This window comes from Rutilus rutilus (genome assembly GCF_951802725.1).
Source record: "Rutilus rutilus genome assembly, chromosome: 1".
Lineage (NCBI taxonomy): Eukaryota > Metazoa > Chordata > Actinopteri > Cypriniformes > Leuciscidae > Rutilus > Rutilus rutilus.
In genome coordinates, this window is record NC_140209.1 from 43758090 (window position 1) to 43774094 (window position 16005).

Sequence of the window (16005 nt, forward strand, 5' to 3'; positions counted from 1 at the left end):
TATCAGGCAAAATGTTTGCCCTGCTCGTATACTGTAATGAAATGGTTCATGTGCTATATTCCAAATCTGTTGAAGTCATACAATATATCTTATGCATGGATAAGCAACTTCATTTGTGCAAATTTGGTCACAATCCGTTATGCGACTTTTAACATTCACATTTAAAAAAGATACACTGCCATTCAAAAGTTTGGGATCAGTAAGATTTTTATTTTAAGAAGTCTCTTCTCCTCACCCAGGCTGCATTTATTTTGTCCAAAATAAAAATTGTGTGAAATATCATTCCAATTTTAGACCACTTTTGTCATTCCCGTGATGGCAAAGCTGAATTTTCAGCATCATTACTCCAGTCTTCAGTGTCACATGATCCTTCAGAAAGCATTCTAATATGATTTGCTGCTCAAGTAACATTATTGATTATCAATGTTGAAAACAGTTGTGTACAATTTTTTTTCAGGATTCTAAGATGAATAGAATGTTTAAAAGAACAGCATTTATCTGAAATATTTTGTAGCACTATAAATGTCTTTACTGTAACTTTTGATCACTTTAAAGCATCCTTGTTGAATAAAAGTATTGAATTCTTTCAAAGAAAAAAAAAATATTGCTGACCCCAAACTTTTGAACGGTAGTGTATAATGTTACAAAATGTTTCTTTTTCAGATAAATGCTGTTTGTTTGAACTTTCTATTCATCAAATAATCCTGGAAATAAATTTGTACACAACTGTTTTCAACAATGATAATAATCAGAAATGTTTCTTGAGCAGCAAATCATCATATTAGAACGCTTTCTGAAGGATCATGTGACACTGAAGACTGGAGTAATGATGCTGAAAATTCAGCTTTGCATCACAGGAATAAATTACATTTTAAAATATATTCAAACAGAAAACAATTCTCTTAAATGGTAATAATATTTCAGTGTTTTTTTATTAATTTTTTTTATTAAATAAATGCAGCCTTGGTGAGAAAAAGAGACTTCTTTCAAAAACTTTTGATAAACTTTTGGTTTATATTCTGTACCTTTTCAGAGTTAGGTCACATGTCTTATGAACCACAGTTATGGTACTTTCATGTTGCCTTTTTTTGGTCATTTTGGGAGCTTGACAGCCCCTGGTTCACTTTTAGTATGGAAAAGAACAGACTAAAACTCTCCTTTTTTATTCCATGGAAGAAAAAAAGTCATACATTCTTGGAACTAGATACGTTTTTGGGTGAACTATCCCTTTAAGAAGACTCCTAGTCATAAACTCAGTATTACAGTCTTGAGCCAAGTATAATTTTCACTCTGTGAGCCTTAAAACCTGTCTATCTTTCGCAGCCCAAGTTATAAGAAATGAATGCAGCTGTACCGTAGGTCAATACGGGTCTTTGATCTCTGTGCTGACTTAAGCTCCATCCCTTCCATATGCCGTCCCCCCAAACAACCCCTCGTCTCTCCCAATCCGCTCTGCGCTAATACAGTTGTAAAGGGTAACCTTGGAGACGAGGGCTAATCATCCATCCCATAACTACCCTTTCAATCTCCCCCCAGCACCCCCTGGCCCACATTTCCCTTCCTCTTAAACGACAGTACAGTATGTGTGTCTTTCAGTATATTCTGTAATTTTCCAATGATCCTGTCCTCTCTTTCTGGTGTGTCATCATCTCTTTCCCCCTCTCTCCTCTTTGTTTGTCCTGTAGAAGGACGTTTGTTTTCCTGTGGGGAAGAGGAAAATCGACGCTGAAAGATGAGTTATTGATTGCAAAGCAGGGGTGCATGAGTGAGTGAGTGAAGGAAAGAAAGACAGGATGAGTGAGTACAATGACACATCAACAACATAACAACAATCTAACTTCAGATGCACCACTCAAATCCATGCTTAAACTCTAATGAAATATTATTAATAGTGCCTTTCAGCACTAATGTTAACATAAAAAGCATCCTGCCAACGGCTTGACTAAAAATACTAGCAGAATATGTGTGAGACAGCTGAATTTACAGGTCTTTTGGTTCACACCTCTGTCAGATAAAAGATCATTTGAGGCGATGAGAAGATACAACTGATCCCGCTTCGTATCTTTTTCTTTTTTGGAAAACAATAACAACCCTTTCTTTCTTCCAAATGATCTGGAATTAGGGGCGTCGAGAAACATGCCGAAAAAAGAATTAAAAACACTCCACTGCAGAAAAGACAGAACATCAGGTTACATCACAAATGTCACCACGGTCACTGTTGCTATCGGAGATATGCTGTTTCCATGGCACTGAGGGGCTTGAGGATCTGTGCGCTCAGAGTTCAAAATCATTTTTCCGGGTATAGGCGTACAGAAATGCAGGGCGCGCATCAAAAACATTCTGTTCTTACCAACTCCATATACAGTACATGTGTTAAACCATCACAGATCGTCGAAGGCGGCGTTATGTCGTAATCATGTGCGCGTTTACACATGTTCTCGCGTACGAGATCAGTTCTGTTCACATTTAAACCTCCTGGGACCCAGGAATAGACTTTTGTCCACTGTAGTGGACATTATATTTTAGTGAATTTCTCTGACACCATACATGTCACATGTCACAACCCGTCCTGTAAAGAGCACATTCAGGGCTTTTCAGAGACACCAAATGTTTGGAGGTTTCACCATGAAAACAACTTCTCCTTGGTCTTTAAAAATGTCTGACATTAATTTAGTGATCAAATGTAGCACTCTTATGGAAATATGATCATATATTGTAATCAAAATTTAAATCTGACTACTTTTCAAATTGTATTTCCTAAACCAACATCTCATAAAAACGTTATGGGGTTTCAAAAAAAAAAAAAAAAAAAAACTTACTGTTACAGAAAAGGGCATTGATTTCATACATGTCCACTGTAGAGGACATCAGGACTTACATCATGTTTATCAGGCATTTTGTGAGATGAATATGGAAATAAATTATACATCAATATTCCTATGAAATATTAGATATTATTATTAAAATGTTGCTAATTATTACTCTAATTATTACACTTCTTTTTTCATTAAATATTGCTCCAAGAACACATTAATGTGCAAATTAGATAAAGTGTATAGATACATTGCATTGAATGGGAATATTAATTTATGGCCATTTTACCCACATATTGGATAAAGTAAAATGGTGTATCAATTCATTCCGTTATATCTTTCATAACATAGTTCAGAATCATCTTTATACAAATTTTGGTTAAAAAAATCCTGAAACCCCAAAATGTATTGGTGATTGGGAAAAAAATCCCATTGTTTTTGCCTATACATATAATTTCATGTCATTTTATTTTTTAAACAACTGAGTCCTGGTGTCCACTACAGAGGACACTTTTTTTTTCTTTTTTTTTTACATTTGTTTCTTGGATTACCAGATTGGCTGGGAATTAATTCAAGAAACATGAAAAATAAATGCACCTACAAATGGAGCCTTCATGCTCTGCTTTAATGGACTGCAGTCTTTAAAGAACAATTCAGCCAAAAATTACAATTCTGTCATTACTTACATATCTTTCATAACATAGTTGAGAATCATCTTTATACAAATTTTGGTTAAAAAAATCCTGAAACCCCATAATGTACTGGTGATTGTGAAAAAAATCCCATTGTTTCCCTTTTGATGAAAAGTTCTTAACCAAAGTTTTTTAAGTAATATACTTTCTCTCCATGTTTCTTGACATCCCTAATCTTAATAATTATTGTTCTTATTATTAACAAGCTAAATTGTTAACGACTCCATCTGTGTTCCACGGAAAAAAAAGGATTCCAAAAATAGATGAATACTTATTTATAGTAGTAATAACAACATATTTTATATTAACCATCACAATATTAATATTCATTTATTATTATTATTAATATTATACATAGCGTTTGATAGGTAATATTCTTTTTACCATGGGACACATTATCGGTTTTAATTATTTTATTACAAAAACACATGAAATCAGGGTTTAGCCTAACCTTGGAACTTTTTCATAAACAAAAATGATACCAGACTAAAAAAACTTTTAAAAAAATTAGGTGCATGGATGGTGTCCTTGTGTGCGACACAAAAATAGGTTTTTGAAGAATCTAGTCTCTATTTCAGAGCGGTTCTAATGAATAGAGACTGAAGCTTTCAAGCTTTAAAAAATATCCCATGTAGGCTACTCAATGTGATCGTTTTGATTGATAAAAGAACTGAAATTCCCCGCTCCCATTCACTGCATGCAAAAGCGTTACCAAACATTCATCGACATATCAGTAAACCATGACCATTTTAATTTCTGGGTAAACTTATCCATTTAAACAGGCCATTTCAACAGGCTTCAGGAGATAAGTTGTGTTCAATTAAATTAGTGATATCAAAGCATATCTATTTATGGATTAAACCAAGAAAAGCCTTTAGGATGAGAGACACGCTGTGTGGAGCGGAAGAAGACGAATTCTGCATGTAAAAATACAGGTGATACCAGCAGCAGACACTAACACACACACACACACACACACCAGGACCTAAAATGAACAGTCGCCAAGTGCCAAATGCTGCCAGTACTGCATCGTCACGAAAGTTTAAGGCTTGCCAATATAAATATTCAAGAAGACGTGAACTCAATTCGTTACTCGTGCGCTGTGTGGGACGTTTTGTGTAGACACACATCCAAAGCACGCGCCCAGTAATCCACATCTCCGATAGCGCGAGAATACTGAATTGAGTCCTCTTCCACGTCCTCTTACGCTTGAACAGACATACTCAAACAAAATCACATCAAAATCCCCATCTTGGCAAGTGTCCTGGTCTTAACTGAACGTAAACAGTTGAGAAATAAAACGCATGTAGGCAGTTCTGGATCAAGCCCAATCTCCTGGTCCTGTGAATCTCTAGCACGAGTTCACGCTTTCATTTTGCGTGCTCTTTATACGCAGAAATGACCTTTTACATGCATCCGCTACTCACTTTTTGCGTGCATATGATACGAAATATACCAACCAATTCTACCCAACGGGTAAATTCTGCATACCAGATGCACATAAAAGATTACTTTTGCGTATAAAGAGCACGCCAAATAAATAAATAAATAAATATATACGCAGTGCCAGGAGATCGTGTTGATTGGAACCGTGCATTAAAGGGACAGTATCCTAATATTTCTGCTGCTGCTGGCTGTGTTTTTAATGTTAATCAAAGAACAATTGACTGCTCTTGACTGAATAACTTTTGTAACTTTAATAAGGATTAATCTATGTTTCATGGATGGTAAAAAATATATAGCCTATATATATATATATTAGGCCCTGTACACACCTGTTGATGCCAGATCCAGTACCTGAGTTGATTTACTGACATGGTTTTATTTACTGTGTTACACATCTCTCTCTCTCTCTCTCTCTCTCTCACACACACACACACACACCGAGAAAGAGAGAGAGAGACAGGTTAACTCAATCAGGTTCAAATGAAGTCTGGTGGACTTGCGGCGGGATTCTAATGAAACTGCATTATTTATAGAGCGATCTGACAGGGATGCCTCGGCCATTACACCCATAATGGCTCTTTTAGATATTGATGAATACTTGTCTATATTTGTATTCACGTGGGGAACCAATGTCACATCTCCCCGGTTACCCTGGATACCGGAGTCTCTAAATGGCCCAACAATAACACAGATAACAATGGCAGCACTGTTTAAAGGAAAGCAGACAGGAGGAGGAGGAGGAGGAGGAGGACTGAGGAGAGGAAGATCAACAGCGAGAGAAGAGAGCGGAGGAGGAGGTGGAGGAGGAGTAAATACACAATTGGTGATCAGTGAAGTAGCATTAGCATTGTTCACACATCCCCAGCCAGCCTCATCTCTCCTTCTCCCCTCCTCCTCCCTCTCGCGGCCTCTCTTCCTTTCTTGCTGCAGCGTTACCATGGCGACCGAGAAATGTGGGAATACCTCTGTCCTTCAGAGAGAGGGAGCAAGAGGGAACGCGAGGCTCGGGAGAAAAGCGCGTGGGGGGTGAGAAACGGTTGAGGGGACCGTGAGCGAGAGAGATGCAAATAGACGCGGTCAGGGAAACGAGACCTGCCAACAGGCCGAAGAAGAACAGACGAAGTTGCGGGTCTCATCGCTCGCGCGCACGCAGAAAGAGAGTTGGAAGCGATGACATTTTGAGGAGAGTCATCGGCGTGACTCACGTAGGACACATTTTCTGAGCCCCAAAGCGCGCTGCTGCTATTTGTTTATCTCCCGTCACATTTCTCACACTACCTCCTCATGCTATGGCGAGGCTGTCGTTACTATGACGACTGGCGGCCTAAAATAGTTAGCGCTCACCCCCTGCTTTCTCTATGGCGCTGTTTTCTTCTCAGACATTCCCACCCCTCCAAACCTTCGCCGTACTGCTCACTTTACTGTGGGACGCAATTCCGGAGGGGCGCGCGCTTTCTCTCCCGTTCAGCCTCACTTTACCTTTCTCCTCCCTTCATCCCGTCTCTCCCTGCAAATATTGCGTTCAGATTCATTTTATTGGCAGCTTGAGTTTCCATGGCAACATCTTGAAACCATGGAAACTATTTGAACCGAGCCAAACGCTCTTTCAAAACTGCTGCATTCACCCCCCTCTCCCCCCCCCTCTCTCTCTCTCTCTCTCCGCGTCTAGTCAGCCAGTGAATGTGTATGCATGATGCGACTGAGGGTATAAATGAGCATGCGACTTGCATGTGAACGCTTGTTTCAATCTAACTTGTACGTGCAAACACATGCATGCAGAATCCACAGGTGCCACAATCGCGTCCCATGTGAACATACGCATGATAGGCTACAAGTGGAATTAGATTTAATATCATCAGGTGGGAAATGAGCAGTCATCCTTCTCTGAATGTGAACATTATCATCTAACAACATATGGCAGACATCGCACAGGTCAGAGTGGAAATTCAGTAGCTTCAGTAGTAAGACATTTCTAGGGTGGTTTATTCCCGCTCTGCGTTTGGGTGGACATTTATTCCAGGTTTAAATAATTTCCAGGTTAAAGGCATGTGCTATTTATCAGAACGATTAGGACGGTGATTAAGCAATCAATTTTTTTTTTTTTATATATATATATACTTTTTATTAAAACCACATCATATTTCCCCCCAAAAATAGTACATACAATAATACAGTAACAAAAGCATTACTGTATTTAAAATGATATTATTTTATTTTAATTTTTACTACTCTAACACTTTCCTAAAGCCAACAGATGTTCAGTAAACAATGTAATTAGGTTCTGCAGGCACTTTCCACCATTTTGAGCATCATTGTTATATTTAGTATTTTTTCCCTTTTTTGTACTATTAAATAGTTTATATTGTTGTTTAAAACAAATATTTTCTTCATTTTTGAAGTCTCCCTGAAGAAGCCACCGTAGGATTTACACGCATGTGTTTACCAGTTCTCATTTTGACGATGACCCAAAAGCCTGCAGTATGCATGTATGCAACCCTGTGTGTGTGTGTGTGTGTGTGTGCGTGTGGACATATCTGCTCACTCCTGTTGTTAATTACAGTTTGTGTAGTTTGTGTTTCTGTTTCAGCTCAGTCTGGATGTCTAGCGTTCATACATTGTACAGTCTCTGGAAAGATAAGAGGACCAGTAATGACCTTTCCACCTCTCTGCTAATTAGCATGTATGAACTCTTGCTCTTCTTCAGCATTAATGATTAAGCATGAATGTGTACTTGCTCACACTGTCCCAGAGCAGCAGGATAATGGATGGGGAACAAGAATGTCCCAAGAGCAATGTGTTTTGTTCTAGGACGATTACACAACCGTGTCTGAACTAACTAAATTTGGATTTTATAACTTCAAATATGTTGGAATGAAATGCACAGTTTGGTAAAGATCTCAGTTTCAGATTCATTTCAGGAATACATGGCCTCTCGGCCCATAGTTCCACAGAATCACGATAGCATGGCAGATGCTCTTTTCTTCATTCCATGGTATATATACAGTGCCAATCTCCATGCATACTCCAAATCACAAACATTCATTCAATATATCACATCAATATAAACATCACCAACAAGAGCGAGATCACCCAAATATTTCTTACGCAGATCCACATACAAAGAACAATCATACAAGAAATGCTTCTCGTCTTCAATCACAGAGGTATTCAAAGTTAACTTACAAGTTACAGATTCTCTCTGTCACTTGTATATTACTCCATCTGCCTGTTTCTAGCTAAATGATGACCTGAGCATCTGAACAGGAACAACGATCATACCAGCTGTACTGTATGTTATACACAGACGCAATGTAGCTCTCTTGTACCATCAAGGACTTGCATTGTGAATATATATTCAACTTATTGTTTTCTAGAACTGATGTGTACCATGCATTATGTGCTTTTTCTCTAAATCGCTGATTCAGAATAGATGTGAACGTTCTTAAATCACTGACACTTTGAGCCTCCTAGACACTTGAAAACCCATACAAATACAACAGAGCTGTAATGCAGGAAACTGAACATTTTCAATACACTTCACTAGCTGGTAAAGATCTCATTGAGTAATGAAGTGAAAAGTTGATTTGTGAATCTTGTCTTTTGTTAATAGGCTCACACCACTAATGGACTGTGCGCAGAGAAGATTCAGTGCAGATAAGCAGCTATATTTATTACTTCTTTTAAAAGAGAAATTGCAAATATAGATTTCTTTTTAACATCCCCTCATAGTATTTGCTCTGTGGGATAGTGTTCAGGGTGCTGAATGTTAAATACATTTGTTTTGCTGTGAAAGACTGCCCAATCATTCCAGATTAATAAATATTATTAAATTATTTCCAAAAAAGAAATAATCCAATTGCAGTAACTGATTAAAGGGTCGAGCACAACCATGGCTGCATCCGAAATCTTAAAGGAAGGCATCGAGGCTCGTCCGAATCCAATGTTAGCTTCGCTTCCCGTCTCCTGGTGGGATAACTTCATCTGATCGATTTTTGAAGGCAGCATAGATGTATCCTTCACTGCCTTAGAATGGAAAGCACAGGATTGTGGGATATCAGTGACAGTTTGCTAAAAAAAATAAAGATGGCGTCTGAAAGTTGCAGTTGGTGGTCAGTTTGTGTGTAAATGTAATTTTTTTTACCAATGTTTCCACTTCTGATGTCATTTCTAGTGAGAAATTAATTAAACATTCGCTTAGTGGTCACCAAAGATCATGCTATTTTGCTGTAGATCATTAAACCGTTTACGCAGGCTCAGAAGTCTGTTCGAAATCAGTTTTATGAGGTACCTTTGTGCGCAAACAAGTCAACTGCCTAAGCTTTCGGACGCATTCCCTGTTAATCTAGAAGTGTAACGAGCAAGTGTTAAAGGGATAGTTCACCCAAAAATGAAAATTCTGTCATTATTTACTCACCCTCAAGTTGTTCCAAACCTGTATGAGTTTCTTTGTTTTGCTGAACACAAAGGAAGATATTTGAAAGAATGTTTGTAATCAAACAGATCTCGGTCCCCATTGACTTCCATAGTAGGAAAAAGATATACTATGGTAGTCAATGGGGACCGAGATCTGTTTGGTTACAAACATTCTTCCAAATATCTTCCTTTGTGTTCAGCAGAACAAAGAAACTCATACAGGTTTGGAACAACTTGAGGGTGAGTAAATAATGACAGAATTTTCATTTTTGGGTGAACTATCCCTTTAACCAAGGGGTGACAAACTTGTATACAGATCCATATAAATCAGTTTAACATTTTTGAAAATAATGAATTCACCCTATTGAAATGTTTTAATGCTTTTTTGAGCTATATATTTTATTTTCAGGGCTTCAATAGACCCTCTATACTGTCAGCATAAAGAGATGTAATCAGTCTATTATAATGTTTAATTCAACTATCATACCTGGCTGAGGGTCTCCACATAGTCCTTTTTAATCTAAAGCAGTGATGGAAGTAGTGCAACAGACACATCTTCATCTGACATGTAATGACACATTTGTTTGTGAGTGAGTGGAATTGCTGAAACCAAAATAGACTCTCACAGCTGTAGTTGGTCTTCAAAACAGCCATGAGATAATGCATGAGTGGAAAGATGCAAATGCTTCCCTTTCTAACACACTGCCAGCATTTACAGCACAGTCCACATTTATAAATGGCCCATAAGAGCTGAAGAAATGTATTGCTCAGTGTAACGTGCTGAGATCAGTGAATGTTTGATCAAGAAAGCCAACCGTGTTTACTGGGACAAAAGTGAGCCAGAGAGACACTCATAAAGGATGTTAACTTGATGTTCTCTGTTTTCAGAGGTGGGGCACTCAAGATACATGACACAAATTTTAGGACTTGTGCCTCAGCTTGGTAGCACACAGCAAGTTTGCTGATCATGGTTGCATTCAAAACGGGAAAGCACTGGAAATCTCTATTCTGATTGGCTGAATTGACAGTCGTTCCAGGAGTCAAGACACACAGGCTATTTCATCGTCTTTATTAAAACAAAATCATGTTTACAGGTACCAGGTTGAGCACTTTTGAAAATCAATTAGTGGATCAGTGGATTTGCCAAAGTGTCTTTTGTTTGTAGCACATTAACTAGATCAGTGGTTCCCAACACTGGTCCTGTGATGCGTTCCACTCCAAATGTGTATGCCCTTCACTCGCAAACTTCCCTCCGTCTCGTGGAATGTGTGTCATTGCTTACGTTGCACGAGTGCCCACAACTGGCAGTACTCGTGCATAAGGTTTAAATGGAACGCACTAAGCCCTTGATCACTTGGAATTCACTATAGAGCTGATTTATTATTTAAACCCCTTTTTTACTTATGAATTTGTTTTATGCACCATTCTATATGCATACAAGTTGTTGGAGAAAATATATAAAATCCTATAGGTATATGAGCTGTCAGAGAAAAATAAAATAACTTTCAATAGTATAAGCTTTGACTGCAACATAACGTAGCTACAAGTATTATGCGATTAATTCTCAAAATAATTAATATATCATACACTTCAGTAAAGCATGATCTGCTGTGACGTCACAATCAAGTTGAATTGTGGGATATAGAGCTGCTTAAAGTGTATATCGGAGTAGTCTCGCTCCCTCAACGTCGAGGGGACAAGGGTCTATCCATATAAACTTCCCTCGTCCACTTCACGAAGTGGAATGCACTTCAAAATGGAAGTGCTTAGGGAAGTTTGCAGCCATAAAGGACCCCTAGATGTCTCCCTGATCAAACACACCTGATTCAACTCATCAGTTCATAAGTAAAGACTCCAAGACCTCAGATGGGTGTGTAAGATAAGAGAGACATAAAAAATGTGCAGTGTTGGAGATACTCCAGGACCCAGGGTTGGGAAACACTTAACTAGATTTCCACGAGTAGAATATTTCGCCCTCTCACAAAATTCCAGATTGCATGCATTCCTGGAATGACTGGATTTTGCCCATGAAAATCTGCTGAACAACAGTAAATGTGACCACCTAAAAAGTGTGCTATTCTTGGCCAGAATAAGCTTCTTAAGGGGAGGGGCTTACATGCACTTCTGTCAGGACCACTATCGTCAAATACGATTGACAATTAGCATACAGTTTGGATTGGCGGTATGGTTCCATTCTGGGTAAGAACTCCCTGTGCATCCATGCAGCCAAGCATGGATAAGAGCAGGGAGAGCAGCAATAACCCCCCTTAGGGTAAACAGAACAGAACCCAACATGACTGTATGCAGATATCATTAATTCAAGATTTTAATGTACAACATAATTCGAGAATTTATTCGGATTCAAGGGGAATCAGAATGCCAAATCCTGACTGATGAGAGGAGGAGCTGGGGATGGAGGAGGGTAATTAGCTCCTGAGAAACACGATAGCTGCTGATAATACTGAAGGAGCTTATATATGTATACAGTGATAGGCATCGTATTCGTATAGGTAGACGTGGATCAGCCGAAAGCTTGACTAACGTGACCTGCCAGAACTGACGCTACGCTTGATAAAATGCATAGCTTGAATTTTGCCTCACACTAAACAATTCATGAAAACAAAGATAAATCCAATCAATAATGTGTTTCTACATTATATTTTGTCATCTAATGCAATAAAATTAATCTTTCAAGTCTGGCTTCAGTTTTGAATTTTGTTAGGTTATATATATATTTCTATCATGACAACTCTGACAAGATTTTTAGCATGGTAATGGATATGCCAATGTTAATGTATTTGGTCTTGGCGGAAAGGATCTGCTACTCTGCTGCTGAATTGCTGCTGTTGATTATTTCTGCTGCTGCAGAGCAAGTACAGAAACTTGCTACTGTCAACACATACGCCAGTACGCTGCTGCAAGTAAGACATAGTGCTGCTGCACAAATACCATATTTCAGTAACCCATAGCAGATCTATACAGGTGGAGATGGGGAAGATGGAGGGTTTTAGAGGAACTCTGAAGCACTGCAACTGCTATAATGAATGTAACCAGCCATTTAAATGTGTTGAGCAAGAAGCTCATTGGCTGCAGATGCAACATGGATCAATCAGCTTGTGCCAAGTAGTTAACGCTGTAATTATCATTAGCTTGCATTAATGACCCATCAGTCGGCGCCATCTACAGTTTCATGACAGAACTGTGTATTTCTAGAAAGAGTTGTATTGATTTGTGTTTGTTTACTTCTACCTTCTAGAATTAGTAAGTTATCCACTAAGTTATCCAATGCTGACAGAATTAAATATTGTTTAAATATAAGTTTTCTTCTATTTCTAAGTTTATAAATATAAGTTTCCAGATAGTAATGTAATATAGAAGCAACATTAAGTTTCTTCTTAAATATATGTTATTCATTATTCAGAAAGTTCATAATTACTGGAGGGAAATTATAAACAACTACTGGTTTCTTTTTGGTACTTTGACTTAAATGACTCTTAGAGCACTATAGACTTGCTCGAGGTGACCGTGAGCCACTGACTTGACTTGTCTTGCTGGATTGATTGTGTTCCCTGCAAACCTAAGGACTTGAGACTTGCTTGTGACTTGCATATGTGCGACTCACTCCCACCTCTGTTTTCCCCACTGCGCCTGTGAGTGTGGATCTAAATTGGGTTCTGAGTCCCAGCATGATGCCGGCTGAAAATGAGGATGTGTTTGCCTGTCTCAGAGACATTTAAAGTTTTCCTTTTGTCTCTTAAAGCTGAGATAAAGTTATTTTATGTTTGTTCTGTTAAGACCAAGTCAGTGTACAATGCTGCCATCTCAAGAAAACAGAAATATAGATGATCCTCAGTGCATAAACAAACTTTTAGGTTGTAGAATTTGATCTTCCTTATAATCTATGGGGTAAATTAACCATAAATTGGATGTCAAGTCACTTGAGAGTAAAAATGTGCTTATGTGGTTATCTATTATCTTACAAAATAAAGAGCTCTGGGGTCCCAAGGATGTCAATGGATAACCATCAACAGCATATTTTCCCAACACACCTCTCTGTCTTAAGGCTTCCAGTGTGTGTTGTCTTTGTTCTCTACCATTTTCATCCAGAAATAAAAGGCTTTTTCCATCTCTCCCACAGCCACTAAACTGTAATTAGCGTAATTCTTTTAATTAAAAGACCTCAGAGCCTTTTTAGACAGTCTGTGATAGCAGATGAGCCCACACACCTACAGCAGAAGTGTCACTGACAATTAGCCAAACAGGGCAAAACCATGCAGTCTCCACAATTTGACGGCACTCAGATGGAAATTAAGAGGAATTTCATACGGCGGGTTGCGAAGCTTTTTCAATGGACCGATAAAAAATGACAGCCTTGCTCTATGTTAAATTTTAGATGTCTATAAGCTTAAAGTAACATTTCATGTATACCCAGTCAGTCTGTATTACTCTGAGATGAAATTAAGACTTATGTTATGAGTACACTCAATCTGATACAGTTAGCTCATTACACTGGTCATGAACAGAACAGCAGAGAGGATACAACACCACCACGCAGCAACCATCAAATATGTGGAAATTGTGTATTTACCTATTTTTTACAGTCTATGGTATTTACGCGTGTCGTAAATACAATCGTAACTATTTAATACTTTGGTGAATTCGTGGCTAAAGATGCAGTCATATTTACTGTTGCTGTACAAAATTTCACAGGCGAAAGTCATTCGAATAGGAATCTGCACACTTGGAAGATTTGAGTGAAGGCGAAAAAATCCCCCACACAGATTTCGCTGAAATTGTTTATGCGAATTTGCCGCCGTGACCACCGGAAAGCTACTTGGTTTGAAAGTGAATTCTGTATTAGCTGTGCTTCATACATCTCTACACTATTGCGAAATTATTGCGATTTTAACGGTAAAATACTGTAAAAATGCTATGGTAAAAAACAGTTAATTGGTTAAGATTAAGTTTCCTTACATACAGTGAATAACTATAATTGATCTAATATTAAATTTAATGTAATTTTACAGAAAAATACTGTTAAATTTAGTTTTTGGATTGTATATTGAAGGTGAATACTGTATTAGCTGTGCTTCATACATCTCTACGCTATTGACAATGGACATTTTTTAATTTCACTCATGTGAATGTAACTTTAATTCATATGAATTTGTAAGTTTTCGTATGATATGCTTTATGCCCTACTGATTAGGTTCAGGAAAGGTGTGAAGGGTGAAGCTTTATCCTTACTTTATTTTCGAAATATCACACATTTCTGAACAAATCACAGTATGAATTCACAGGAAAACACAGTTTTCTTATAAGATTGAGTTGGCGTGTCCATATTTGACTACAGACCGTTAAGAACAATTCGGTACATGCAAATGCAACACTCAAAAATTATTGTGATTTTAACGGTAAAATACTGTAAAAATGCTATGGTAAAAAACAGTTAATTGGTTAAGATTAAGTTTCCTTACATACAGTGAATAACTACAATTGATCTAATATTAAATTTAATGTAATTTTACAGAAAAATACTGTTAAATTTAGTTTTTGGATTGTATATTTAGTCATTGTATCATTTACAGTGAAAAAAACGTAAATTGCCATTCCCAGAATTCCCTGCGTGACATTTATTTTGCTTTATATTCGTTGAAAATCAGTTATGTACAACAAGGTTTTATGTTACATATAGATAACACATAACTTTAGTGTCATGTGTGTTACCATGATAGTGTTTTGTGTTTGTGTGAATGACACTGTGCGTGTTTTATATAGCCTATTTACCTTCTCAGTTTGTGGAAAAGCTATACTTGTGATGATCTTTGATTCCGGGTGACTTTCTCATCACCACCTGTTTTTGGTGGTTGTCTGTGTATTAAAGCAGATATTAGCACTTCAATAGGTAGGTTTATTAATATTATATCAGTTAAATACGCTTTTTTTACTGTAAATTTAAGATAAATCTGTAAATGTTGCTACCATATTTTTTACGGTAAAGTTCTGGCAACCACAGCTGCCGTTTTTTTTACCGTAAATTTCACTGAATTTTTACGGTGAAGAATATCTGTCTGTGTGCGATTGTTTGCCATAAATGAGGTTATGAGGTGGATAATGTTACAGAGTTTCACTCCTCTGCCTTCCCAAGTTTCTATACTGTAATTACATGCATGAAAATCTCCCTCTGTTCTCTCTCTCTCTCTCTCTCTCTCTCTCTCTCTCTCTCTCTCTCTCTCATGGAATTCATGCATAATTACTTGCATAATTATAGTTCTATCCATTCTGCCATTATGGTTTTGTCTTGCTCACCGTAGCTCTCTCTCTCTCTATTTCGCTCAGACTGAGAAACATATCGTAAAGGCTGTTGTATCGCTATGGTTATCGAGCGGCTCACAGTGCCTCTCCTGAGCACTGTCGAAATGGAGTATGTGAGAGGCCCTGCTGTGAAAAAGTGGCACACATTGCCTACTTGAACACTTGTACACAGTCCTTGTGCTCTGAAGTTAAAAGAGCTTGGTAAGAGAGACACAACTTTTCCCATTTAATTTTTATGAAGAGAATGAGAATGTGAATGTGACGTCCCAGCAGGTACAATCAGCAAGACTGATTAGAATGTCACTGATGAGGGAGTAAAAGAACAT